Source organism: Python bivittatus, unplaced genomic scaffold (assembly GCF_059951505.1).
Source record: "Python bivittatus isolate LINGU-HERP-01145 unplaced genomic scaffold, Pbiv_v1 ctg000580_np1212, whole genome shotgun sequence".
In the NCBI taxonomy this organism is placed as follows: domain Eukaryota; kingdom Metazoa; phylum Chordata; class Lepidosauria; order Squamata; family Pythonidae; genus Python; species Python bivittatus.
The window spans coordinates 1,701,970-1,727,830 of NW_028277087.1; the positions used below are offsets into that span (position 1 = coordinate 1,701,970).

General features: G+C 40.2%; 1 protein-coding gene across 2 annotated transcripts in view; it reads left to right on the forward strand.

The window, feature by feature from the left end:
- KDM4B (lysine demethylase 4B) overlaps positions 1-25,861 on the forward strand; it is a 180,842-nt gene that overhangs the window by 552 nt on the left and 154,429 nt on the right. The window lies entirely within an intron of this gene.

Below are 25,861 nucleotides of genomic sequence, written 5' to 3' on the forward strand. Positions count from 1 at the left end.
GCGGCCCTCCTGCACGCGCGCGCGGCCCGATGCCGACGAGGGGGGCGGCCTCTCCCCTCGCGCGCGGTGTATCTGGCCGGGCCAGGCCGCGCGCTCCTCCGGCTGGGGCTCTGCGGAAAGGGGGGTGCAGAAGACGCGACCCTGGTTCCCGAGCCGCCTTTCCTGCCCATCCTTGGGCCGGGAGGACCCCGGGAGCGGATTCCGGAGACGTTCCCAGAGGCCATCTAGTCCACCCCCACCCCCGCTCGGCGCAGCGCATCCCTACCGATGGAGGTCCAGCCTCCGCTCGAATACCGCCTGTAAAAGGTCCTCTCGCTGTTGAAATTTCTGCCGTTCACCCGCAGAGTCTGCCTTCCTGTATCTTAAGTCTCTGATTCCGCCTCCTGTGCTCTGGGGTGGGAGGTAACAGGTCTGTCCTATTGGGCCTTTAAAGGGGGCAACTTTATTCCCCATCCGACCTTAGTTTAGTCTTTCTAGGACAGCGTTGTTCAACCTTGGTTAACTCGAAGATGTGTGGACTTCAACTCCCAGAACTCCCAATTCTGGGAGTTGAAGTCCACACGTCTTCAAGCTGCCAAGGTTGAGAAATGCTGCTGTAGCATATAGTTTCTGCCCCCCCCCCCCCAATGGGTCTCACAGCCCTTCTTTGCACCTCTGACCTGAAATGGATACAGTACTAGGATGGAGGTCTGGGCAGCACAGAATATAATTTTGCGATTTCAAAATTATCCTTTTATGCAGCCTGAAAGCTCCATTTTAATTTTTAGTAGCCAAGTTGCATGCTTCACACATATCCAGCTTGTTAGATCAGCATTCTACATTGTTTTCACACATGCTGTTACTTCAGATATTCCCTCTCTGGGACATTTTTTTTTTTTTACTTTCAGCCCACTTCTCTGTCTTACCAAGATCATTTTAAATGTTCTCTCTGTTTTCTAGAGTATTAGCTGTCCTGCCCAACTTAGTCTCATTTGCAAATTTGATAACTCTTCCTTCCAATTCCTCTTCTGTGGCATTAATACAGTGCTGCCATGCATGCAGTCCAGGGCTCATTGAAGCTGAATGGAGAGTTTTGGTATGGTTTTCAAGTGATGGATCCACCTAATAAGCATGCTGTGCAAGCCACACATCCAGGTTGCTAATGAGAATGTCATGGGTGCTTTATCAGGTGTTTGGCTGAAGTTAAAATAGAGTATGTCTGCAAATTTCCCACAATTTGCTAAGGAAATTAATAGATTAAAGGAATGAAATAAGATTAGCCAGAATGTCTTCGTCATAAATCTAGGCTAACATCTAGACATCACTGCATTGTTTTCACAGTGTTTACACTTTATGATATGATTTATGGATGAATCTTCAAGGGATTCATATCAGATTAGCTGATCTGTTGGTCTCTGGGTCCTTTTCCTTTCTCCCCTTTTGGAGTTCATTTTTGCAGAATGTTATGTGATCTTCATATTTCAACATTGTTCAGTCTTCCCAGTTCTGGTATTCTATTGAGCTACAACTTCGATTATCCCAAGGGTTCATAGTATTGGTAATGCTGGCTGGAAGTTTTAATCAAGTTGATATCAGACTGATTTATTGTCCTAACCCTAACCCTAACGGGGTGTATTATAAAGGGAAAGAGATGATCATAGGAAGGAGAATGGAATAAATTCTTCTGAAGAAGATTGGTCTAATAGAAGTTTTGTTTGTACAGCACTAAATTGAATCAAGTACATTTTAGCTGAACAAACTGTGCAAACCAAGCCCATAATATGGTTTATTATCCAATATGCATTGCAAACCCAGAAAATTAAATAGTGTCATCTGATGGAACCCAGGAATTAGGCATTTTCTGCCCTCTGGAATCTCCCAAAGATTCGAACAGCTGCTATCCTGATGTTTAAGCAAGCTGTGAGGACCTGACTCTTCCCCCAGATCCTGGGCTAAGAACTATGGCGGGCCCTTTTGGGAATATGTGATGTGGAGGGTTATGATTTATTGCTCTCAATGGATATCTATCATTCTTTTTCGCTGGTTATAATGTGTTCTACTTTTTAATATTGTACGCTGCCCTGAGTTGTTATGGAATCAAGCAGCCTTAGAAATTTGATAAATAGGATTGGGTTGAATAAATAATGTCAAGCATGGGTGAGCATGTTGTGGAAATAGAACCATAGTGTACCTTTTCAAAGTAAAATTTTGTTTGACCAAAAGAAGGAATCTGAGTTTCATGTGAAGGGATGATAAGTTACTTCAAGCATTCCTCTCCCATTTGACTTTACTCAGAAATCTTGTGCAAGGCACAGAAATAAGTTGGCAAGTGGAATTTTGTTGGAGGATTAAGTCTAGGATAGGATCTGATTTTATTTTATTTTACTATTTTTTTTGTCTCCCATGTCTGAATTCATGAAAGAGAGAAATCGCTGCATGAGAGAAGGGGTGTATATTGGGGAGAAATTAGCCATACAGACATGTATGTTATCATAATTCGCATCCCTTCCTCCCAGTTACATAAAGAAGCGAATGATAGCATGTTCACAAAGTAGGGTCTGGGAACAGATTACTGCTGTTACTGCTAGATGCAGGATTATGTGTAGTAGTGGTGGAGATGACTCAGTGTTAAGAGCAAAAGTTGCACTTCCACCATTAAGGATGAATTATATAATAGCAAGACATAATTGCTAGTGGCCACTGTGACAACAGATTGCTGGACTAGATGGGCCATGAATCTGATCCAGCAAGGCACTTCTTATGATGCCTTGTCAGGGACCCTTGAAAATGTAACCAGTATTTCCATTCAGCCATAAAAATGGATAAATTGAGTATAATAAAGATGTATTCATTATCTTAATACTATTTATGTGTTCCCTGATATTTGTTCAGATAAAATGTGGAAATATGGAACATTATAATTAGCATATAGCTAGCCAGTTAGGTGTAGTGGTTAACAGCACCAGACTAGCAACCAGCAGAATCTGAGTTGTACAGGTGGTCCTTGTTTAACGACCACTTGTTCAGCAACTGTTCCAACTTACAACGATGCTGAACAAGTGGTAATTATGACCAGTCCTCATACTTCTGTCAACTTCCCTGCGGTCACCTGATTGTGATCTGGGTGCTTTGCACAAAGTTGGGCCATCTCTCTTAGCCCTAGGAAAAAGGCAATGGCGAACTCCTTCCAACAGTGCTGCCCAGAAAACTCTGGACTTGTCCAGGCGGTCTCTAGGCATTGAGACTCACTTGAAGCCCTGCCCCCCTCAAAAAAACCCCCATATATAGAGAGTTACTGGTTTTTCATAGAACTTTGCATACGTTATATAAATAGTCACTGTAGCACCTTGCTTGGTAAGTCAGTATTATTTCCCCATCCTAGATGAGTTTGCAAGGTATTTCTACTTTTCTCTCTGTGCTTGGAGCTGAAGACAGTATCATCCCTGTTATTAAGAAATGGTCCAGGACTCTGGTGATGATTTGTGCCCTTTTTTCTATTTCCAGTGTTGGGAGGAAAGCCTGGGCTTCTGACATTCCTCTAAAGATGTCACTTCATTTATCTTAGCATGTCACATGATTGGGCTATAGTTACGACAGATGTAACATTTTTTGACATTTTTTAAGCATTTGGGAATTTTGTCTTCCATTTTGGGAAGTGGGACAGAAATTCTAAGAAAAATTAAAACATTCCCAATGCTCTTAGTGGCCTTATTGGCCCTATTTGTGCAAAACATTTAACTACAATAGTCAGTCACTGACCTAATCCTATCTCCTAACTAGCTGTGTCTAGAGACACCATTTTACATGCTATGGACTCCCTACTTTCTCTAGTCTTGCCTGGCATCCCGTGAGCCATAGTCCTAAGAAAGTAGGGGGAAGGCTTTATTTCATCAGTGGCCCCTTCAGTGGGCAGATAGGAAGCAGCAGGCATGGCTTGAGCCCTGTGGGCAACAAATATAGAGAGGTATGTGTCCTGAAAAGAAAAAGGCTTGGGGGAAAAAGTCAGGAAGTTTTCCCCCAATTTTTCTGGCCCCAACATGCTTTCTTATCTCTGTTAACAAAAGAGAACAGTAGATTCTTCAGAATGCAAGACTAGAATTTATCATTAATTGGAACATGTTAGGAGCAAGTGGTGTTGATTCTTAGTGTATTGTGTGTAAAGGATGTTTGTGTGTATATACTATATATGCATGTATGTTACTATATGCATGTTATCAGGGAGGGGAGATACCTTTAGTCAGAAATAACTGCTTACAACTGGTAGATGGAGGATGTTTTGTAATACTTCCTGTAAGGAAGGTGTAGTTTTTAATGTCTATGTTACAGAAAGGATTGAGATATTTGATTGTGAAACAAGTGAAGGTGTGTTCATGTAGTCTAAACATCTTGCATATAGAGAAAACACTATATTTTAAGTAGCAAAACAGACTTTACTTAAGGAAAGTTACACATAGATGTCAAAGTACCCAGACATTTAGAAAGGTGCTATTCTGGCTGTGGATATTTTAAATTTTCTTCTACTGAGCACTAGCTTTCTTATCCTGAACTAGAGATTGGCGATATTTTGGATAGTGGAGAAAGGAAATCTCTGACAGAAGTGTGGTTCTCCCTTAGTTTACTGGTGACTTGGGTTATTTATGGGCTGTTTTACAGGGGGCCATTTTGCTTCCTCATTTTTGTGTAGAAGGGACATTGAAAATGTATGTTGTATGGGAAGGATGGAAAAATACTTTTGCTTCCTATTATGTCATATGTGTAGAACAGGATTTTAAGGAATCCTTTTAAATTAAATAGAGGAAAAACATTTTGAATGAAATGATGTTCAGCTTCTGAGATATTGTAGAGAAATAGTTTTACCCTTTATTAAGTTTTACTTAATGTTATGAGGAAAAGCTTAGATTAAATTAATTGTGTATAACATAATATAGTAATCTTCAGATTTTTAGGCTAGAGATGTTTGTACTTGTAAAAATAATGTCATTCATGTCGTTACATGATGGCTCACTGAGGACATCCATTCAGAAAAACAGCCTGAATATCCAGTTCATAGAAAATCAGACTGTTGGAGCTAAATGATAAGTAACTTTTGCAAGAACCTGAATTCAAGGCAGAGGTAAAAGTTTGAGAACACAAAACTGCTCAGTTTTTCTGCTCCTACAGGAATAGTCATTTTAAAATAGTCACAGATGAATTTAAGTCCCTAATCTAGTCTGATGTATGCCTTGAAAACAATAGGAATAGCTGTGTTTAAGTTAGATTGTGGAAAAAAAAGTTCTTTGAAATTCTGTAAATGAAAATATCTTGTAGTTTTCCCAATGTGGCAGTTATTATTACACTGGATGGCTACTGAAGCACCGGATAAAGCGATTAATTAGATTCTTAAGCAGTTCCTCATATGGGTTGGGGCTTTTTAAAAATCAGATTGGTCATCTGGGCTCTTAGGTTGTGCTGTGAGTAGCTTCTTTCCCTCTTCTAATTTTGAAGAGCTACTGACCTTTAAAGCTCAAAGGGGCACAGGGGTTGGACCATGGAAATTATCCAGAGATAGTTATTTTTCCCCTTGTTACCTTGCAATCCTGTCTGATAAGGAGAGAGAAAAAAATGTCTGATGCCTAGGCCCCAAGCAGTGCAAACGTGTGGACTTCTCTGAATACAAGAAGTCCCTGGGTTAAGAATGTCTGATTTAAGGACAACCCATAGTTAAGAACGAAGTTGTAACAAACTGAGTTAAATACACAATGATTTGAGTTAATTACACAATATTACTTATATAGTATTATATAATAATACTGTTCTGGCTTACATACAAATTCGATTTAAGGACAGACCTTGGGAACAGAACTTGTTCTTAAACTGGGAATAACCTATACAAGGGGATCCAAATGCCGTGTGTATAGATACGTTTGCTTTTCTTTGAGCAACATTTCAACATGTGGTACTGTATGCACTTGAGTGGTTTTACTGGGTTTTTTTTTTTGAAGTCAGTATAGTTTGTATATAATTCCTATAGCTTGCTTTTATTGGATCAACATGGTGGTTACTCTGTCAGATACATTGTAATGTCATGTTTATAAAGTTTACAGCAAGGAAGTAAAATGCATGTTTGAAGAGTCATGATTGATTAAGATCTTCATATAAATGTGCATTATCTGAAGATTTTTTTTTTCAGCCAGATTTCTAACCCTGAATATTCAAGAAAAAAGTAAGTTTGGAAGATATGAATGTAGGAGTTGTAACATATGGTGATCTTTATATAATGTCATTCAAATTAAAATATGCTTTTGGGAATCCCAAATATTTCTGATCTGTAGAAAATTTTTAAAAAGAAAAAAGATACTCTAAAGCACTCCCTTGGAAGAAAAAACAAACTCTGGAACCATTTTGCAGTTCTACATTATATGTAAATTAGTGCAGTACTGTATATTATTTCCAGCATCACATTTGCATAGCTTTTTAGATGAAGGATCAACCTTTTGTAAACATTTTTTGCTTATTCAGTAGTATGTTATTTTTAAAAACTATATTTAATTGTTTATATTAAATTAGCACATATGTGCAAGGTAGCATAAAATCAGAAAAGAAACCAAAATTCTAAATTAAACATTGCACATTGGTATTAAGATCACAACAGTTTGGTATAAAAAACAGAAAGGAAGAATTTAAATCTGCACAGTGACTTTAGTGACAAAAACTGTTTTATAGCAACTTGCCCAAGCTTAAAAGTCTTCTTTCATCTTTCTTTGGGGAGAAAATTGTACAAACCAGATCAGGTAATAAAAAGCCTTTTCTCAAGTCCCATCCAGTCTCGCTTTTGAAAATAATGGGGCTCCAATGATGAATGCAGTTATGATTACTTCGCAAGAAGGCAGTTCTTTCCTTGCACAGGTAGCTAGGCAACTGCCTGTTTACAACCCTCCTTTAATATAGTCTCATACACTTTGGCTCAAGAGATAACTAGTGCCAACTTTCCTTCCCCCAATGGGTTCATATTCATGCAGTGTAGTTTATATTACTTCCTTACAGAACTTTATTCCTTTTATCCTGTTGCCTTGTCTATACTGAATGCTAACTTTTAGGATATATGGGATAATACCATATTTGCCTTTCAGATTTGTTGGACTACAATTCCTATCATTTTATAATTAGATGGGCATTGCTAACTGGGGATGATGGAAGCTGTATCTGCAAAGCTGATATGTAGATATAAAGCTGATATCTATATATCTTCCCAAAGAACTATTGCTTTGCCATTGGACAAATTAAAAATATAATCCATCCAGTAGGATCCCCATTGTCCTTGGTGATCTGATTAATTATTAATGTGCAAGCTAGCTGCACTGGCTTTCCATTATGGGAGACTGTGCTGGGACCTTTGTTATATGTTTCAATAATTGTATGACCTTAACATCTAATTAGAATTCATGATTGAAACTTCTGAGCTTTGTTACATACAGTACCCCAAATGTTTATTATTAAAAAACATTTAACTATTGTCAGTCTTAACAGTCTTTTACTCTTTTCTTGATTTGAGAGGAGAAAATAAGGAAAGCTTGCCATTGCTGGACATTCCTTCTGTCTATATTTCTGTTTTTTTTTATTGTTCAGTAAAAAGTAGTAGCAGCTGTGCAATTAATGTTTTTCTGGAAGATTGCTCAGCTGTGATGCTGTAAACTGGATGATGGCATTTAGTAGGTCATAATTAGACTCAAAGTTTACACCTCATTAAGACTGGAAAGCTCACATGGAATGCTTCCATTTCAGCCCAGTTTTTAATGCTGTGAATGTGTGAATCAGGACACTATGGGTCCAGATTCACACATTATGCTAAGTAGTAATGTGGTTTGTTTGATTTGGCTTCCAGATACTGAATAAAATTAATTAAAATGTAACGTGTGTCCCACCTCCCCCTAAAACCCCTGGAACAGTCTAGGCCTTTGAGGTCTGTGGCTTATTACTTAATGCAGCTTGCAGATGTTTGTATTTCAACCCCCAGAATGCTCAGCAGTGGCCATGCTGGCTGGGGAATTCTGCAAGTTGTAGTCCATACATCTGGAAGTTACCCAAGTAGGAAAATGCTGAAGATGTCAGAATGGTTGGCTTATAGCCTGTGTGATTTTAGAAAAAGATAGCTTGCTTCATAGAATATGCTAAGCCAAGGCCAAAGAAAAATACAATATGATTTAGTGGTGTGCAAACCCAGCTGTAGCTTTTTATTCTTTTTTCCCCACACAACATAAAAATACTGTAACATTTGCTTATGTAGTCATCAGTAAAGCAGTTTAGTCTACGAACTGTAACTTGGTGCCTCAGCTACATCCAGTCCTATTCTTGTAAGCTCCCTTGGCTAATCCTGAAAAGGCTAGGTATTGCTGAACGTGATTAACGCTTGGATAGGAGGCCACCAGAAACCCCAGTCCTGGGGGCTACAATATCAGAGAACAGTGGTCTACTTAGGTATTGTGGAGGCCAGTCCGGCTGGAGAGAGGCTTTACTTTTTTTTTTATCCTAGTTTGGTCTATACATTTTAACTGATTTAAAAGAGTAGCAATTATATTATATTAATAAACACACTAAGTCTACAGAAATTACCATTTGAACTGCCTTAGCTGTTTGGGCTTTGGGGTTCCTGTTTTGCAGTATGAAACCCAAAGATTCAGTTTTTTTGACCAGTAAAAAATTGCCCAATAGTTTAAGTACCTTAATTTGAGCAATGGAAATTTAGTTTTATCATCTTTAAGCTTTATAATTATTTCAATTATGAAAACAGTTCTGTTAGCATGCAACACAACATTCATTTTTTAGAACTCTTTATTATTTGCATTTTAGCAGTTTCTTACATTTTTTACAGGCTTTTTGTATTTTTACTAGGGAATAAGACATTAGGTATATAGGAATGTCCTTCTGAATATACATAGTTATATATGGTCAATAGTGATTTTCACTGTTGCTTTATATTTTTGCTTCTGTTTGGTGGTCCCTATAATTATATCAGGTGGCTAATAGGAAAAGATGTATTGTATAGTGAGATGGGCGACATATATAAATTTGAAAAATAAATAAAAGATTTACTATGCTCTTAGGCTTGCCCTAGCTGCTTCAGTGTCAGGGGTAAAATGTATTTTAAAAAAAAGAAGCACAAATATCCATTATTTCCAGTCTAGAACTTCATATAATCTGAATATAATGATTGATGGGATAGTTTGTTTTTCTGGCAATCACTTTAGGAAACAAAAGTATTAAATGAAATAAAGTATTACCCAGGTTCTCCATGGGGTGAATGAGTCAATTAGAATTATTTGCTTTAAAAGCCTGATGGATCCTGATGAATTCCAGTGGATGCTTGAAAATATTCCCAGTGACATGGTATATGGGTCTGTTGATTGTCTGGTTAGCTGCTGGCAATAGGAGGCCATGATGGCTCTTGTAATCATTCCCTAGTGGCCTTTCTTGTGTGCCGGTCCTGGTTAGTTTCCTCACTTACTGAGGAACTTTGGGAGATGAATCTCCAGAATCAGTGCCTGGAGCATCAGTGGAGAAAAGTGAACCTGATCAAGCATGGGGATGAGCCTAAGTTTGGGCATACATATTGGTGATGAGTCAGGCAAAGCTTTACTGATTTGATTTGATTTCTGTATTTCCTTTCTCTTATTGTATCAGAGGGCTGCTGGTCAGTGGCCTTTTTCCTATTGTGGAGGAACAAGCAGGAAGTTCTGCCTGGATGTAACTATTTTGTGCAGCATGTCCCAACAAGGTTGATCCGATTCACCAGAATTTTGACTTTTCATTGGTAAAATCCAAAGTGGTGACTGGGGTGACACAACTTGTCATGTTGACTGGGGCACCTTTTGGCCTCTGATGAATTGGGTAGCATGATTTGTTCCATCTGTGATCTTAATCATGCCCCTCCTGGCTCCTTCAAGATCAGGGGGATGCATATTTGGCTGGATCCAGGCAGTTATCAACGCCTCTTTGCAGGAGTGGGTGATGCCTTAGCCTTATAAAATGCTGTGCTGTGTGCCCTCCTTGGATCAAGCCATGTTTCACAACCTGTAGCTGATCTTTTAAACTTTCTTTTTGGGAGAAAGTTGTTGAGAAAGATGATAAGGAGCGCTCCAGAAGAAGTAGATGTATTTGGATCCTTTTCAGTCAGGATTCAGGCCTGGGCATGAAGCTGAAACAACATTGGTTGCGTTGGTGGATGGCCTTTGCAGGATCTGGATGGAGTGAATGCAACCCTTCTGGTCCTGTTTGACCTCTGACTGGCCTTAGATAGCATTTGGGATGATCTGTAAGGTTTGAGATTAGAGGCACTGTTTTGCAGGGATAGCAGTTCCACTTGGTTATAGTGAGTAGAGGTTGGCAAATGGCAGCTCAATTATTTGGTTCTCTTCCCCCCTCATTTAATATCTACATGAAAGTGTTGTGAGTGGCCATCTGGTATGTGGTATCAGTAAGCTGATAACGATACATTGCTACCATGGGTTGACTTGTGATACTGTGGAGGTCTTGCTCCAGTATCTGGAGGCGTTCAGGATCAGAGTGGGATAAGACAACTCAAACACAATTGCTTGTTCACTGAGATTCTTGTTTGCTCTAGAGTTGTCTTTGCGGAGAGAGGCACAACTTTGAAGGAGCAGGTTTGTGGCTTGAGGGGAGGGACAGTCTTCTGGATTCATGGCTACTGCTGGATGAGCAAGTGGAACTGGGTGTTGAGCCAATTGCAGTCCCACCTGGAATGTGAGGATATTGCAATAGTAACTCATGCTCTTACTACTGAATTACTGCAATGCATTGTACATGAGGCTGCCTTTGAAAACCAGTCAGAACCTACAGTTGGTAGAAAATGTTTGCTGACAGGTGTTGCCCACCAGGAACACGACACCTGCGCTGTGGGTCCTGCAGCAACCATTAGTAGGTTTCTGTGTACAATTCCAAGTTCTGGTTTTGGCCTAAAAACTCCTAATGGCTGATAGGACTGACCTCTCCAACAGGAATCAACCTGGGAATAACTGTTAGTTGTCCCACTTCCATGACAACAGTTGATTTCTGGGTTCAGTTAAAATGCTGGGTTTGACCTATAAAGCTCTTTATGGGTTGGCACCTGAGTGCCTGTTCCAATCTGAAAAGGGCTGGCTGACAGAGTTATCTAGCAAGAGGCTCTTGTAGTCTTGCACTTATTGCACGGCAGCACTGGTGATTTGGAATAGTGACCCAGGAGAGATTAGACTAATAACTTTGTTATAGCTTTCAGAAGAATGTCAAAACTGAACTATTTCAAAGAGTATTTCAAGTACATGGTTTATGATCTAGATAATTAATTTTTATGTTAGATGTACTATGGATGTTTAATCACTAATCATTTAATGGTGTGCTTTCATATCATATAATCACTGGGAGTCTTTGGATTATGGAGGGATATAAATGGAATAAATAAATAAGAGGTGCCAAGGCCAGGATACTTTTTGTTCTTTACTGCCCTGGTCCTGTGGAACAGTTCCACCTCCCTTTAGAAATTGCACTTGTCCTCTCAAATAGCATTCTGGAATTTGAAGTTCTCCTGGATGGAATTTGCTGATTTATTTGTTATCCATTATTATTGTTTAATATTTTTACTGGATTGGACAATGGTTGTTCCATCAAGATTATTATTTTTAATAGTTTTTAAATTTTAATACTGTTAATTTTTAATTGTCAGCTTTTTGTAGAACACTACATACCTTTTTTTTAGACATTCTGGCAGATTTTCTGGTACACAATTGTAATAGCAGGATTGATTGGGGAGGGGGGAATGAAAGGAGGGAGTGCTTGGTATGCTACCTTGAGCTTGTGAAGGAATGATGGAATATAATTCTAACACACAAACAAAGCTGGAATAAGATGATTTAATATTTAACAAAACTGAATTTATACAAATCATGGACATAAGTATTTAATATTCTGAGGATAGGATTATTCCAGTATAATATATGGTTACAGTATTAAAGGTGGTAGGGAAGCAATAATAACTAGACACAATAACTAGATAACTTACCTTTTATTTATCTACATTTATTTATTGACTCTTACACTGGCATTCTCAAGGGTTTATGGAATATCTGACTGAGGTTAAATAATAAAATAGGCAGTTAGTTCCCAATATTTGACCAGTGATATAATTACACGATACTAAATAGGTGTACATTTAATAATTTATCTTGCAAAATAAATTTATGTTTCTTGACATAGTTAAAGGTTCCTTTACAATAACTTCCTTCATTGACGAAGGCATTCTGGATATTTTTCATTGCTACTTTATACGATTATACTCTCAATCAGTTGTTTAGTTTTTGGCATTTAACTGCTGTTAAGCTCTGAATCTGTGTCAGTATGTCACACCCACTGTAGGAGGGTGATCAGCAATCCAAGTAAGAGATTGAGAAGCTTGTGGAGCTGAACAAGAAGGGGATAGACTTCCACATGTCAAAATGCAGAAGAGGAAAAGATGGCTGAAGATTAAATTCACAGAAGAATATAGTTGTAGCTTGTAGTCTTGCTGGTGGGCCTGTCTATGTACCTTTAATAGTTATGTGTTCCCTGCTATCTGTCTGCTTCCCTCTTTAAGAAATGTGAAATAATTGTGATGCTAAACAGATAGATACTTTATATGCATACCAGAGGGAGGAATCTTGTGTTGCAAAGAGGCTGGCTGGGAGATGTAGAGGGGAAGGTGTTGGGATTAAACCTGGTTTTTATGATGCTGGATAGTTTTTGTCTAGTTTCCAAACTCACAGAGTTGCATCACCTCCATCCTGACCTCTTCACTTGTCATTCCCAAGTGCATTCAGTGCTGTCTTAGTACTTACTATATCCAGGCCTCAATCCTGACCAAAAAGAGTTTGATTCCTCCAGAGGCTTTTAGTCAGGTTTCAGGCCTGAATTGACTGCATTTGTGGATGTACTTTGGAGAGCTTGGAATGGTGGTGGTCCTTCCATCTTGGCCCTTTATTTCTCAGCAGTTTTCAGTGATGAGAGAATCCTTCTGGACTGATTTAGGGAAGGGAGGGCACAGTGTTGGGGTGGTTCTTCTCTTTCCTTTAGGGCTGGTTTCAATCAGTGTTGATGGGGGAGAGAGGTCAAGCCTGAGGCCCTTGCTTTGTGGTGCCTCAGGGCCCAACCCTCTTCCCATTCCTCTTTAATACCTACCTGAAACTGCTGGGTGAGGTCATCCACTGGCATGGGCTGAGGTTTCATCAATATGCTGATGATTCTCAGTTGTACATCTCTGCTCCTAGTCAAGCAAGTGATGTCTCCAAGTTTCTCAGTGTTTAGAGCCTGTGGGGGTCTGGCATACACTCAATCTTAGTAAGACGAAGTGACCATGGAGTTTAAGGCCCCCTAGAATATTTTTAATTCTAGATGGGTGGTGCTCCCCCAGATAGAAGTGGTGTGCAATTTGAGATCCTCCAATCCTGCTTGAGGAACAAGTGGCAGCCATGGACAAGAAGGCCTTTGCAGAAATTTATCTTGTGTGCCAGTTGCACTTGTCTCGAGTGGGAGGCTCTACTCACAGTCACTCACACCTTAATCAGCTCCTATTTGAATTACTGAAATATGTTTCTACATTGAAAACAACACAGAAGCTGCAGCTGGTTCAGAATGCAACAGTGTGGATAGTTATAAGTGTGAATTGGTACACACGTGTTGCACTACTACTTTGTGAGCTGCACTGGCTTCCATTAGGCTTTCAGGTACAATTCAAGGTGTTGGTTATCATCTATAAAGCTCTTCGTGGATCATGTTATTTGCCCGTCTCATTAATTCTGCCCGCCTCACCAGCTCCAACAGAGTTGTCATGCTTCAGGTCCCTTCTGTCAAGCAATGCCATCTGATGGGACCCAGGAAGCATTCCTTCTCTGTTGCAGTGCCTGTCCTATGGAACAGCTTACATCTGAAATCCAGATGTCCCCAACCTTGTTGGCCTTTTAAAAGGCATCGAGTCATTGGGGCATTGGGTCAGGGCATTGAGTGAGTCTGTTTCTGAGAGACATTTTGTAGAGATGAGTGTTCTCAGTTCTTATGTGTTCTGTTTTGAGGTAGATGTTTTTAATATTTGTTTTTAAATTTCTCGCATGCTGCCAGAATTGTTTGAAAAGGATGGCCATATAAATTGAAGAAATTAATAAATAAATAATGATTGGGAGACTCCAATTCAAGACTATCCTCAATCACAGAAACTCAGGATAGGTTTAGGCCACACATTGCCTTGAACTCTTGAATGAAAAGTGAGATATATAGGTAGTCCTTGGGTTACAACGGCAATTGGGACTGGAATTTCCATTGCTAAGTGATGTGGTTGTAAAGCACGATGACATGACTCCATAGCTTAGTGATGGCAATCCTGGTTGCCATCGTAACCCCAGGGTGGTGCAGGTTGTCAAGTGGGAAGAGGCAGGAGTCCCAGGCAAGGAGTATTGGGGGGGGGGTATACAGAGGCTGCGGGAGTGTGGGGGATTCTGTGGGTGGGTGCTGGAGAGTGCGGATAGGTTGGGGGGTGCTCTAGAGTACAAGACCCCATAGTAGGGCTCCTTGGGAGAAAAAGTGGCAGGAACAACTTACAGGAGCAACTTGCAACCTTCCCTGCCGGCTTCCCCATTGACTTTGCTCATGGGAAGCTGGCAGGGAATGTTGCAAATGGTGATCATGTGACCATGGGATGCTGCAACCATTGTAAGTGTGAGCTGGTTGCCAAGCGCCCAGATCATGATCATGTGACCATGGGGGTGCTGGGACAGCCAGAACTTCAAGGATTGGTCGTAAGTGCCACTCGTTCAGCACCATCATAACTGAATGAGTAGTTGTTAAACGAGGACTACATGTACTCTCTTGAAATCTCTTCCTCTCCAATCTCTCTGCTCTACGAGTGGGGGGAGAAAGGGTCAAGCAAAGGAGAGACTGCCTACAGAAATTGCTCCCCCCCCCCGCAGAGCGAAGAGATTGAAGAGGAAGAGAGAACAAGAGTGAGCTGTTTGCGTAGTGCGCCTGCGGCTCTCAGACCCTGGCTGCCTGTGCGATCCCATTGCTTTCAATGTACAAGACAATAAGTAGGCACTCAAGCATTCCAAAGGGCAGGGGTGCAGTTGGGAAGCAAACAAAAGCTGAAGGTTTGAAACTGAGTAGTCTTGTCTCGTTCCAGCTGGAAAGCATGGTTGTGGTCATGTGATTTCCCACTTAGTGACCACTTCGCTTAGTGGCACAGTTGCTGGTCCCAATTAGGGTCATTAAGCGAGGATGATCACAATTGGGACTGGCAACTCCATCATTAAGCCCTGCAGTTGCTAAGTGGAAAACTACATCACAGCGACAGCCTTACAACTTCACTTTCCCGTCAGTCATTAAGCGAAACATCACATGACTGTGACTTATGATTTTACTTCCACATTCTCCATTAGCTCCTCTTGTTACAAGCTGCTTAGGAAGCGTGCGAATGGTGATCACGTGACTGGGATGCTGCAACGGTCGTAAAGGTGCACCAGTTGTGAAGTGCCCACATGGCAAACATGATTGCAGGACACTCTGATGGTCATGGAGGACTCTTTGGAAAAGACTCTGATGCTGGGAAAGATGGAAGGCAAAAGGAGAAGGGGATGGCAAAGGATGAGATGGTTAGATAGCATCACTGAAGCAATGAGCATGAAACTGAGCAAACTCAGGGAGGCAGCGAAGGACAGGAAGGCCTGGCGTGATATGGTTCATGGGGTCACAAAGAGTCGGACACGACTTAATGACTGAACAACAACAACTGATGGTCATAAATGTGAGGATTGGTCACATAGCTGTTTTGAACCCAGTGATAAATTCAAATGGTTGCTAATGGCTGGTTACATTGACCTGGTCTGACAGGAAGGGCATGTTGAGGTCCTTGTTGGCTAGAGAATTTCAGCTGGCGGGGTCTAGGGGGAGAGCCTTTTCTACTGTTGCCCCACCCTGTGGAACAACTTGCCCCCCGAGGTGAGATTGGCCCCCACTCTTTTGGCCTTCTGGAAGAGCCTTAAGAACTGGTTCTGCTGACTAGCTTGGGCATCTAATGGGAACTCCTGGCACTGGGGGCGGTTAGTGCCCTGAGGATACGCTCTCTGCTTTTTAACTCCATTTGTAGTTTTTTAAACTTTGTTTTGTGTTTTTAACTGTTTTTATGCTTTTTGTGTGTGATCCGCCTAGAGTCACTTGTATAGTGAGATGGGTGGCATACAAGTTTGATTTATAAATGAATAAATAAGTAAAAATAAATGAAGCAGTTGTTAAGCAAGCAAGCAGGCTGGCAGGGGAGTATTCATGTTTGCTGTCTTTTGAACTTGTAATACTTTTGCACAATGTTTTCTAGGAATGAGCAATGTTTTGTTAGGTAAGGACTACACTTAATGGTTTTGGGTATGCTGGGACTACAATCAGAGGGGCAATTATACAAAATGGGTTTGGGTTTTTTTTGTTTTTGTTTTTGTTTTTACCTAGCTCAACTAAGATAGCACTCATAGCCAAGTTTGGCTGATCTTGAAAAGATAAGTAGGATAAGATCTGATTGGTACATGAATGGAAGATGACTAGGAAATGTCAGGCCTGGAGGCTAAATTAGGGAGTGAAAAAAAACATACTGGAAGAAAACAGTGGCAAAACACTTCTGTATGGTTACCAAGAAAGCTGAGTGTTAGATACATGCAAAATGTTTTGAATTTGAAATACTTAAAGCTTGAAATGCCTTTTTTCAAATTAGAAATTATTTCAAGTTCACAGCAGCTTTTTAAACAAAGCTGGTTATTATCACTGTGGAACTTTCGAATTAAAAACAGCTATTTTAATTTTAAAACAGGTGGTTTGAGACAAATGGGTTGATTTTTGATCATGGAACATTTCCAGGATTGTTGGAATAGGGTGTTTCAAACTAGAAATGAGATGTATCTCATTTGAAGAGATTTTGAAACATTTTATACACCTCTCATGGATGTATCCATGATATAATTAGTTAAAATACTGATATTCATTGCTTTATTTAGAAACCAGAAAGTACTGCTATCTTCATGAAAGAAGCATACCAGGAACATTAACTGCTACTGTCTCGTGCCCTTGACTTTGGCATTTTCTAACTTCATCCCTTCTGCTCAGTCTTTATCTTTCTCTTCAAAGGATTGTGACAGTTGCAACCCTGAAAAGTCTAGAGTGCATGGCGTGAGAAAGACAAACCCTTTGAGCAATTTGCTGCCCTCTGTTTTTCTTAGTCTTTTGTATGTTTAAATTTCATTGATATAGTTTTGATGCTATGGTCTTATGTACATTCACTTGGGTTAAGGTCCACTAATGGAGTGGTTCTTTTTATTTTACATTAGATGTTTCTAATCTGTTTTTTTATTTTTAGTAATTCAGAACAAAAGCCCTTGCTTTTTTACATTTTATAATAAATTAACCAATAAAACTCTGCATATGAAATTATGCATGTTATTCAAATCTCACAATTCTTAAAAAGTTAAGTGTTTATACTTGAATCTAGCAAATCCATGCAGTGCTCTGTATATGTGTGTACACAGATATCTTTTCTACTGCTTTCTGGAACTGGTATAACTACAAAAAATATGAACTTACAGATTACATTGGTCTGTGCTCACTCCCTGCAGCGTGCTTTTTTCCTAAAAATTACGTAGAAATGGCAGTAGCTGCCTCTTTCAGATGAAGGAGATAAACAGTAGTTTTTCCTGTGCTTTTTTAATTATTAGCTTTGGACTCCGTGTGCTCACGCAGGCATGATGGGTTTTTTTTCTAGAAGTAAAAAAAAAAAAAAAGAAAACATCAGCAGACTCTTCTGCAAAAGAAGGCAACCACTGCTGTTTTTCTTTTCCTTTAAGTTTTAGTTGAGATGTGCAGCATTGTGTGATCATCTGATAATTCCCAGAAGAGAAAGAATTTGCTGCAAGTGAGGAAACTTTTTGTTAAAGAAAGTAAGTCAACCCCTCCTATGTCATCCACTTGATTTCCCTTCCCTACAAGCTAATAGCCTTCAAGATATGCAACATGATACTCAGTATTCAGTTCTGAAAAGTGTGGAAGAGTGATATGGTCCCATTTAATTTAGCTGATGGTTGGTTTACTTTCTCATTTATTTCTATAAAGCAGGGATGTGTCTCACCATCCCTTTTGTGGCCCAGAGTGGTTGGGGCCAAAATTGAGAACTTCTTTAGATTTGGGGGGATTTAAGAGGCACTGTAAAAACCCTTTAAAACCTTGAAACTCCTTCTCAAGACAATCTCTGGCTCCATATACTTAAGTTGCAATCCATTCAAGCATGGTCCTCAAAATGCATGTCTCTGCTGTAAAGAAAACTAGACTTAGTAAATAAAATGTATTTGTCTATTGTGCCAGCTCAGGGGTACATGGCAGCCCTTGGCCACATTGATCAATGGCGCCACCTCCTGCCAATGTGAACATACGTGTTTTAGAATGATTTGGAAGGAGGAGCAGCATTGGTGCCCTTTAGGCCTCAGCCTAAATCCAGCCCTGTCTATACATTAAGGGACAGATATAATATCATAGGATAACTGACCCCCCCCAATAATTGAGAAGTGTTTCTTTCAAATACTTCGTAGCTGAAGAAATTCACTGAAACTCATATGAAAAGAAGAAGGTTAAATGGTCAAAATATGATTGTAGTATCAGATTTCCAATTTTGGGTAGTTGAGTAATAACCATTTTTCTTAAGGAGTTCATGGTTCTCAAAATTAAATTGGATGTTCTTGCTGTTACAAAATTGTATCCATTTAGTAGTTCTGTAGCCAACTTTCTTTTAAATTAATCCAGAAGCTTACTGCTAGGTAGGGGTAGTAATGCATTTTTCACCTGAAATATGAATCTTATAACTTGAACATTCTGCATATGTGAAAATTTGCAAAATGCTTATGGCCCATTTTTTTATAGCTAAGTTGTGATTATAAAACTCAAGATAAATATAATTACTGACTAGTACATTTACATAATTGCATAATTATTGTGAAAGACCTATCAACTTTACGGTATTGCACATATCTTCTCAAATAATTGTTGATGTAAAGGCTAGACAGTTCTTATCACTAAAGCTGTTACTTACACAAACAGCAGGTATGCTATTATAGACTTTCATTTGAAAAATAGACAGTTCTTTTCACAAGGATTAGAGATGAATGCAAGCAATTATTATTTTAGGGCCGCTGCAGGCAAAGTTTGTAATCAGCTGACCTTTGCCATCTTCTCGCTGATGAGGCGCACCCAGCTTGGCCCTATGTGAGGCACCTGCTGGCCATGCTAGGCCTTCTTCCCAAGGCTGCATGTGCCATTCTCCAAATAGCGCACACCATTCTCGCAATGCTTTAGAAAGCCTTTGGAAAGCAGCTGGCTGAGACTGCTGAAGGCCCTGGACCTCTACTTCAGCCCTAGAGCTGCCGCCGAGAAGTGCTGCTGTGTAGGGCAGCCAAAAGGGCAAATATGGAGGGGACATAGGTCGGGGGAGCTGAAGAGGAGGCAGAAGGCAGTCCCTTACCTTATTGAGGCTTGGATCTGGGAGGGACCAAGCTGGGAATGGCTTGGATCAGGGTGGGTCCTCACCTAACAACCAGCGGGATTTGGTTAACAATGGCAACGGGGACCACCAGGATTGCTGTCACTAAGTGATGTGGTCACGAGACGTTGCACTTTAAGACCGCATCACTTAGTGACAGAAATTCTGGTCCCAATTACCATTGTAACTCGAGGGCTACTTCTTATTCCTTATTTGTTTTTTTATTCATCATAATTCTGATCTGCTCTGAAAGAATTTCTCACGTTTGTCCAGGACTCAGGATAGGCAGCTTGTGCTGTCCTCCATATTTTGTGACTAGACATCCTTAACAATAGGCTTGCCATGAAAAGTTGGTAATATGGTTAGAAGGGAGGCATCAACTCTCCTGTACTAACTTTGCCAAACCATGGGTGGAAAACCAGATTAGTAAACACTTTGTTCTTATTCATACAGAGTTGCCTCTTTCACTTAATACAAGCAGTGTAGTGTTGATCTGCTTTTATATTCAGTGGGAAAGAGAAACGAGGCCAGTGACTTTTTCCTTTCTTTCCACACAGATGGATGCTGTAGTGATGAGCCTTGTCAAGTTATAAAGTTGGCCCTATTTCATAATTAGTCCTCCTTGAGGAGCTTATTAAGGGGTTCACCTTTAGCATGAGGCAAGGCATCTCTGAGAAGCACATGCTCTTCCTTGCTTTTATGGACTTTCACTGATCGAAGTTTCATTCCTTGAGAGTTCCTGTCAATTTCTAGAGAGTTCAGTGCTAGTAACTGATATTAAGCACATCTGGACTCTGGGTGTACTGCGAAAGACCCAATCTCTGGATTGGGTGGCAGCATCCTCCCCCTTGTTCCATGAGAAGAGAGGTGGGACCTCACTTAGAAGTTTGAGTTCCAACTTCTTGTCCAATGGCAAGTAAAAATTTCACATTGACATTGTATACAATATGCAGATTAAAACAAGGTATAAGGGACTGCGTGCGAGAGAATAGAAACCACAGTGAGCAGTAGCAGCATGACACAGGTGGATACTCCAGCAAGAAAGGGCCCCTCCTTTCCTTCCCATTGGCAGGAGTGGAACTCCCCAGTCTTGCGTTCAGTTCTGTATGAACAAGGATGGATGGATTTATTTATTTATTTATGCAATGTACAGGCTGCCCAATTCCCGACGACTCTAGGCAGTTTACAGTTAAAACGTAAGAACAAATACAAAAAATGAGAAGAAACTTTAAGCGACCCAAAGACAAACTTATAAAGCAAAAAACCAATCCAACAGGATGAAATAGAGACACCAGTGAAGTGTCTCTCTGTGGCGAAGAGAAATCCAGCAGCGTCTGAGCTGTCCTTATGGCTTCTTCCATTAGGGCAGCCCTGGAATGACTGTAGCAGTCTCCCTCCTTTTTGTAGGCCCAGAGAACTTGGGGGAAGCGACATTGTTATGGCCGCGGGGTATGCCTATCATGTTGGGAGAAGTGCCATTATAGTTGCACCAAACAGTATCAGTTCATTGCATTAGGAGAGTTTCCTGATTATGTTAATGTATTCAGGACAACAGATAATGCAAGAGCAGCTGTGCTACAATAGCACACTTTTTGCCTGGTAATGATACCCTAACTCCTTTGCAGTCACTCCTACATCTGGGACAAAGGCAAAATATTCCTGTCTCCAGAAGTCAGATCTTGCAGAGGACCTGCAGTCAAATAGGAAGGCCTGCCTGGAATTCCTGCAAGGCTTCTATGGTCAATGTTGTCTCGACGGAAACCCTTTCTGTTGGTAAAGCTGCATTCCAGTCCCTTCCAGAATCCTCATAGATTTCGGGATGGGCATCTCATCTACCTTTGATACCATTCCTGTTGAAATGAAGTATTTCCTGGGGTAGAGAATCAATAAGATTCCAGGATGGAAATTTCCTTTTTTTAATCTGTAAATTTTTTTATTGCTTTTTAATTAATAACAAAAAGGAAAAAAGAACCCCGCAAAAATAATAATACACAAGAAGCAGGAAAAAAAATTAAAAGGTGCTATCACAAATGTGTCAAAAACACAACAAAAAATAAAAATAAAAACTTAGCGTAGTATACCATTATAACAGTACATAGTTGCAAATCTATATATATCTAATGCGAATATTATTCAAATGCATATGTATTTCCAATGTATTTATATGACTATCGTTTTTTAACCTCCTGTATTTTGTATAAATAAGTCCCATATTTCATTTTACTTGTCTATACAAAGTCTGCGTCTATAGGCAATCCGCTCATGAGTGGCAAGTGCAATCAGGTCTTCAATCCATTGAGTGAATGGGACCATGCATTTATCTTTCCAATGCTGTAATATCAGACTTACATGTGGCCATGGTAAGGGCACAGATAATCCATTTATGTTGTCCAGATGTCAAATTCCATGTACTAGATATGTAGTTCAAAAGAATATTATCCTCTGAAAATTTTAGCTTTTGTCACACCATCATATTTATATAGCCCACTACTTTCTCTCAAAACTTAGTAAGTATAGGACATTGTAAAAACATGTTTTAAAGAAGCATTGTCCTTATTACATGTCCAACACAATGCTGTTTTTGACAATCCTTTTCTATATAAACGTAATGGAGCCCAATAAATTCTAAATATTATTTTTTGTTGTATAAGTCATAGTTTAAGGCCCATTGATACTCTTGTTATAGAAGTTAAGACTCTCACATTGTCTAAGCAATATAGAAACTTCTAATTCTTTATTCCACTCATCCCTTAACATCTGCATATCAAATTGATTTATTGATAACAAATATCTATAGAAGCTAATAGTAGGTTTTTAGTTCTAAAGGATTTAACAGGTTGTTCTAGTATCTCAGGTGTCTCACAAGCTGAAAATGCTGCTAGTCCAAACAACATTGTTAACAAATGTTGTAGTTATAAATAGTGCCATTTGGATATATCTGATAGATGACATTTATCTCTTAACACAGCATGCGTTAAAAATTCATCTTTATCATCTTTCAGTTGATCCGAAGTCGGTATCCCTGCTTCCATCCAATTTTTCCATATCACCATCTTTTTCCCAATTTTTAAAGTTGGGTTTCCCGTTAAAGTCAACTTGGCATGGGAAGAAGGGTCAAATCTTTTTTTATCAGCCAGTATGTTCCATAGCTTTCTAACTGACGAAATTGCTTCCAGAGATATTAAAGTTATGTTGTATTTAGATCCTAATACTATCCATCTAACCAAAGGTGCTATGTATGTATATTCCAATGTTGCCCAAATCAGAAAATTAACACCAGTTGTTGGCTTTCAGTATTTAATACTTGGCAGTAGGTAAGCTTGATGATATAGCTCCAGATTCGGAAAACCGAATCCTAGGCTGGAGATTTCCTTTGTTAGGCATCAGATAAAATCATCCTGAAGTCAGGCACCAACTGACAGGCTGGGAGCCCAGTGCACAGTCTCAAGCACATTAGGTCTCTGTTAGAACACCTAATAAAGTGCTAACATGCTGCAGCGCAGAACTTTTAACCTCACACCCCTTTACTTTGTTCCACAGCTGATGAGCCATATGTTGTTACATAAACAAGTGTTTTTAATGGAGGTCTTGAGATTGTTTATCTAGATACAGAATCATATCCGGTCACCCAAAACAAGATACTTGAAATGCTCCCTTAAATGTTCAAGTTGACCAACTTAATCATTAGAATAGATTCAGAAAATGTTCCTTACATCTGGGAACACTCAAGATGCATTAACTTCCTTAACTAGTTAGCCTTCCAAAAAAGGAAAAGCCCCACCTTTGCCTTCCTTGAATGGGACCCAAATGGATTTTTTTTGTTTGTCTGTGGTCCATGGGGCCAGGGTATTTGAGGATCTGCCTTACTCCCATTGTTTCTGTCTGTCCCATTAGGTTGGGCAGGAGGGTCATGGTCCGTGTCCTGTCTATAAGGGGTTGTCATCTAGTAGGACCCAGGAAGTGTGCCTTTTCCATAGCTACGCCTGTCCTCTGGAACACTCTACTCCCTGAGATTCAGCTGGCCCCGACTCTGCTCACTTTTCAGGAAGACTTGGCTATTATATTTCAAGATATCTGAGGAGCCGTCTCTCCCCCATTATATTGGCCCACCCCACTCAGTCGGGCAGAAGGGGCATGTTGCGGACCCCACCAGTCAAGGAATTTCGACTGGTGGAATCTAGGAAGAGAGCCTTCTCTGCTGTGGCCCCTGCTCTGTGGAACAACTTACCACCCGAGGTGTGGTGTGCCCCCACTCTCATGGCCTTCAGGAAGATCATGAAATCTTGGCTATGCCAGATGGCCTGGGGGCCGGATGAGGGCTTGCACCAATGGAAGTGGCTTGTGGGGTAATTGATTCTACCCCCCATCATCTTGAATGTTTTTAGTCTTTTTATGTATAGGGTTTTTTTTTAATATCGTCTGACTTTTAATTAATTAATGTGGGTATTTATTTTTTTAATTGTTTTCTGGTTTTACTCTAACTGTGAGCCGCCCAGAGTCACCCTTTGGAGGAGATGGGCGGCATACAAATTTAATGAATAAATAAATAAACACATTTTCTTTCCCATGTGTTGAGGGCCAGTAGAGTAACTGAGCCTATGCTATTGGTGAATGGTGTTTTCACTTTGTGTTGGTTGGTTGGGAATGGGTGTCGGTGTTATAGATAGGTAGTATTTATTTAGTATTTTAATTCTTCTTAGCCATCCAGAGTTGCATTGGTGAGATGCACAGCCACATAAATTGAAATAAATAATTCTGCAAACTGCTCTGTAGGGAGAAAAGCAGGGAGAAATAGGTTAGTTTGGAATGAGGCTTAACAGCTGGCCTTTATATCATACAGGCTCTGTTGTTCTCCTACACTTCCTGACCTACAACTTGAATCGGAAGCATCTTCAGTTCCAACACGTTGCTATAAAGTAATCATTGATCTTCTAATCTATTTAACCCATTGCTTAAACCTGGTTGGTGTCCATCATGGGTTGGGAAAGTGATGGGGCAAACAAAGTTCTTGTTTGGAACTAATTATTATTTCAAGGCTTGAATGCCTCTTGGAGTCTTTCACATTTAGTATAAATATTTAGTGTAACAAGGAGAGAAAAACTCTGATTGCAATAAATTTTGTAACTGAAATAGATAGTTATTATGAATTAATACCATATCAGTGGGAGGTTGGAAACTGGCAGGCAGTTCTCCAAAACAGTTGGGTTGAGTTTATTGAGGTGGTGTGCCACAGCCTCTTTCAAGGCATGTAGCACCACCTACTCACCAAAGGATGCATTCACCACTACTTTAATCTAGCCTCTTGTCCTCTTCCTGGAATCTTTCACCAACCAGGAAGGGTAGGGATCCAATCCATAGGAGATGGGACTAATGTCATGGAAGACCCTGTCCCTTTCCTCAGGATCAACAAGCTTATCCTAGATAACCTCACAGACAGCTGTTCTTCTGGCCCATCCTTCCCTAAAAGGGTCCAGCTCACTTTAAAAAGGGCTGCTTATGGCAGTCTGGAAATGCTAAAAGAGCAGAGAAGTATTGCTATTTCTCTGCTCTTAGCAATACTTAGTACCAGTACTACTGGTATAGACGCAGACTTGTGCTCTTACCCATATTCAGTCAGACTAGCCTTTTTCCAGCATCTCTTCTGCTACTTCATCTCTCAGAGCAACTTGTTTTATCTGGGATCTGTGAGCAGGGAGAGGCTAGTTAGGGTCAATCTTATGCAAAGCTGTAGCCACCTTCCCATTCCAATAAGCAATCAAGGACTCAGCAGAACTGCCCACCAAGGATGTGAAAAATTCCCCATGTACTCTTTGGAAACAAGGTGGATCCATCAGGCGCTAGGTGAATTGATCAAATAAGTCCTTTCCCCTAGTGTTTCCAGTGGGATCTGATCATGCAACGTTGAACAAGCAAAACATAGGTGGTAATGTTCTCTAACTTAACAGTCTCAAGTGCATTCACTGCCACTCTCCTGAGCCTGTCTTTCAATAGTGGTGTGACAGATTGACAAGCAAATTCTAGAAATGGCCATTTACTTCACTTCTACTTTGGAGACCCTGGTGGCAAAATAATGATGGCTTTGACAGATATGCTCACCCACAGCAGCTACAGGGCTTGGGCAAATGACAGCAGATAATCCAGTGAGCCAGATCCTGGGTAATTGTACTGTCTCTACCTATTGCATCACTCTTGCTCCAGGCAGCATGTTCATATGAGGCACCATCCTCTGCCACCTGGGTTTTTGTGGTGTCAAGGCCCCAGTTCCATTGCAGCTTCTGCCCAGATCTTTCTCTGGTGTGTTGTGTACTTCACTCTCACTCTTATTTAAAG